General features: G+C 34.1%; 1 non-coding gene across 1 annotated transcript; it reads left to right on the top strand.

Annotated features, from left to right (window-relative positions):
* The first annotated feature begins 2,279 nt into the window (after positions 1-2,279).
* On the top strand, positions 2,280-2,353 carry TRNAV-AAC (transfer RNA valine (anticodon AAC)). The gene has a single exon. It is a non-coding gene; the product is annotated as a tRNA-Val (tRNA).
* The last annotated feature ends 1,719 nt before the right edge of the window (positions 2,354-4,072 follow it).

The raw sequence follows: 4,072 nt of genomic DNA, 5'->3' as shown, positions 1-4,072 counted from the left end.
GGTAATATTTTATTGAATTAATAAGGGGTGGTTGGGGAATGAACCACTTGAGTGTTAATTAAGGGAGAAGGGGTAGGTGGAGTGATAAGGAGGGGGTGGCTTAAGGAGGTGTTAGGGGTGAAAGCCGAAAACCTTGAAGTTGAAAAGATGGGGGGGCATAAAGGCATTTATGTTGAAGAATGGGAAGCATTCATGAGAGGTGGTTGGGATGGATGAGGAAGGGAGGCATAAAACGAGGAAGGGAGAATGGAAGTAGGGATGATCTTTACTTTTTTTTTTAGGGCTTTTTTTGGTCTTTGGTGATTTTTGGGAGTGGGATGTGGAGAAGGAGAGGGGAGAGAACTGAGAGAAAGGTGGGAGAACTCAGACTTGGATCTATTGGAGAGTGTTGGATCTAACTTGAACACAATACGATTGCGGTTGGAATTGAATTCAGAGGGCTAGGGAAACTTTGGAGGTTCCCTGGGCTAGGAAGTCAGATAGACATTCCTAGTTGGCAGGGTGGAAAATTTAGTCGGGTAGCCCTAATAGGAGCACCCTAACCAAGCCACGAGATTAGATATTCTTCCATTGTTTTATTTATTTATGTAAATTGCTACAAATAAACTTTCTTACATGTTTAATATGGTGTAAATCAAATCTTATTTATATGCTATAATTGTTGAATTATAAACATGTTATTTTCCTTGTTGTGAAATTAGATGATAAATATAGTCTTAGTTAGAGGACCCCAGGTTGGGTCCTCACAATGAACACACAATGTACCATAGAAAACACTAATATGGGAAAAAACTAACTAGAAGGTGAGGGCTATGCTATGCTCTTTTCTTCTCAGCGATAGTATGAAAATTCACAGATAAGGGCACTCACTATGGTGTTGCAATGGAGACCATGGCCACTATGGCTACTACATGATCTTCTAATTTGCTAGTTATGGTTCAATATCTCGCTCCTAGATGCTTTACTCAATTATGGAATAGTAACATTATAATAAGAATAGAACCACTTCGTATCTTTGTGGCCCAACATTTAACATTGATTGATAGCCTATTGACAACCCTTTAACTAGATCCTTTATCTAGATTGGTGGCACTTTGTCATTGACAAAAAAAATTGCTAGGTGGGGAGAATGAAATACCATGAGGTGCACCCACATGGGTACAAGAAGGAAATAAGAGGATTGCTATGTTATTTTGGTTAAATTGACACATTGAAATGTATAATAAAATAAATAGTATTTTTCCTCAATTTTCACCTATATAATGATATGAAATATAATTACTTATTTTGATATTACTTTTGAATTCAAATATATCTTTATGTTATACATTTTCTAATTACTTTTTATTTATTTATCAATAAAATTTAAAAACAAATAATTTTTTATAAAATTAAATCTATTAAAAATCTGCTTTAATAATAAATAATAAAACTAAATAGTAATAATCCAAATAACTCACCATAACCATTTTGAATATAATCGAAATATCTTACCATAACCATTTTGAATATAATCGAAATATTTTACCATAACCATTTTGAATATCAAATTCCATAATGATCAACCTCAACCACTTTACATCAATCTACTCCAATGGTGCAGTGGCCCAACTATCCTTTTTCACGTTGCATTCCATTAGTCCATATCATTTCCACCTCATGTAATGATGTATCCTGCCTCCCAAACCAGACAGCCTTCCAGCAATTTAAATCGTTAATATTATCTCGAGTTTGATTCATGCTTTGGTGTAGTTAAGTCTACTTCATAGATTGTCATCATACATTATAGAGTTCGATCTCAACGACTTCCACCTAACTTCAATCATATTAGGTAGTTCTTTGCCATCTCACTATCAATACCAATTACAAGATGCCAACAAATTCAAAATGTTACTGATATCGAATTCGAGGAACAACATTCTTTTCCTCGTTAGGATTGATTAATGGTAGGTTAACACACAAGTAAGCAACAATTTTTTTAGTGTCGATTTTAGATTTGGGAAATATTTCGGAATTTAATCACGGAAAAGCAAAGAACTATTTTTTTTCAAAAAAAAAATTAATTTCTTTTTATTAATAAAAATCTTTCCAAAATCTATAATCAAAATAAATTAAATTTAGTTCGGTTAAGAAATAACGTAGTGGGTTATGACATGGTGTCATCACAGTGCATTTTTTGCTCAGAGCCACCATTGCAGCACTTTTTATTGTCTGTTGCATAGTCTCTGTTTCCAGTCCGAGTTGTGATATAACCGTGGTTTATGTTTTGCCTACCAATTGGTGCCGTGGTGTAGTTGGTTATCACGTCAGTCTAACACACTGAAGGTCTCCGGTTCAAGTCCGGGCGGCGCCATTACAGTGGTTATCTTTGCCACTCACCTTTACAAGGTCTCCGGTTCAAGTTCGGGCGGCGCCATTGCAGTGGTTATCTTTGCCACTCACATTTTCATGAGTTTCTGCTTTACCTCGCAATAAATGCCACACTAATTGCCATTACAGTGGTTATCTTTGCCACTCATGTTTACAAGGTCTCCGGTTCAAGTTCGGGTGGCGCCATTGCAGTGGTTATCTTTGCCACTCATATCCGGTTCAAGTCGGGTGGCGCCATTGCAGTGGTTATCTTTGCCACTCATATTTTCATGAGCTGCTGCGTTCCCTTGCAATAAATGCCACACTAATTTTTGTCGTTCATGTCCAGACTGAACTGGTACCCGACTACTATTTTTTAGCAAAATTTTCTTTTTTAAACGGAAAATAGATTTCTTTGGGCATTTGTCTTTCATATTCTCTCATTTTAATAATAAGGTAACAATGTTTTTTAACATAATGGTTGGGATATATATGTTTATTTATTTGAGCCTTTATAATTTTGTCGTTCTTGTCCAGCTAAGGTACTTGACTATTAGTTTTTTTCAAAATTTTCCTTTTTAACGAAAAAAGGATTTTTTTTTTGGCATTTTTCTTTTATGTTCTCTCATTTTAATGATAAGGTAATAATGTTTTTTAACATAATGGTGGGATAGATATGTTTTTGTTTTTTTTAATAATAATAATAAAGTAATGGTGTATTGGGGATAGATATGTTTTTTTTTTTTTTTTTAATAATAATAATAAAGTAATGGTGTTTCTTAATATATTGATTGATTAGTTGAGTATTGATTTACTGAATTTATTTTAATATTATATTATAAGACAATAGTGTTTCTTAATATAATGATTGATTGGCTAAGAGATGAATATGTTTTTGATAAGTTTTTCGGATTAATCACATCATGAGTTTTTGGTTGACATTTCGAACCATCTATTGTGGTTCATCATCATGACAAAGGTGAAAAATCAGTCAGTTAGAATGTTTAAATAGCAAGGATGCATATGTAACTGGAACATATGCATCCTTGCTATTTAAACATTCTAACTGACTGATTTTTTCACCTTTGTCTTGATGATGAACCACATTAGATGGATCGAAACATCGACCAAAAACTCATGATGTGATTAATCCGAAAGAACTTATCAAAATCAGTATGGATCACAAAAGTCTAAAATCAAGAATGAATATGTTTGTTTACTTGATTTTTTTTTTACTAAATATTATATACATATGCATGTATGAATAACATCATAAATACGTAGTACTTGCCAAACACATTAAGAAGGTTCTATTGGATCTAATGGTGAGAAAATATAAAATGCTAAAGTCTCAAGAGGATGAATGGAGATTGAAGAGTAGGCTACAATGGGCTACTGAAAGAGACAAGAACACATGGTTCTTCCATAGTATGGTAACGAAAGAAAGAGGGAAAGCTCTATATGGCACATAAAGGACGATGAAAACAAGGTTCTAATCTGGTAGAGGGATATTCAGTGTGAGGTTGAATGCATTTTTAGTAGACAATTTAGAGTCATGGAGGAGACAAACTTAGCTGAACAAATGGGTTTTGCTAATCTCTTTCCATGAATGGTTATCGAGGAGGATATTGAATCGATGGACCAATCAATGCCATTGAAGGAATTAGAGGAGGTCACGAAATCACTAGTGAAGGACAAAAGCCCCAATCTAGACAGTTGGCCA

Source organism: Pinus tabuliformis, chromosome 5_1 (genome assembly GCF_031772625.1).
Source record: "Pinus tabuliformis cultivar Carrire ecotype Pingquan chromosome 5_1, CPIR1, whole genome shotgun sequence".
In the NCBI taxonomy this organism is placed as follows: Eukaryota; Viridiplantae; Streptophyta; class Pinopsida; order Pinales; family Pinaceae; genus Pinus; species Pinus tabuliformis.
This window is presented reverse-complemented; position numbering and strand designations above follow the sequence as displayed.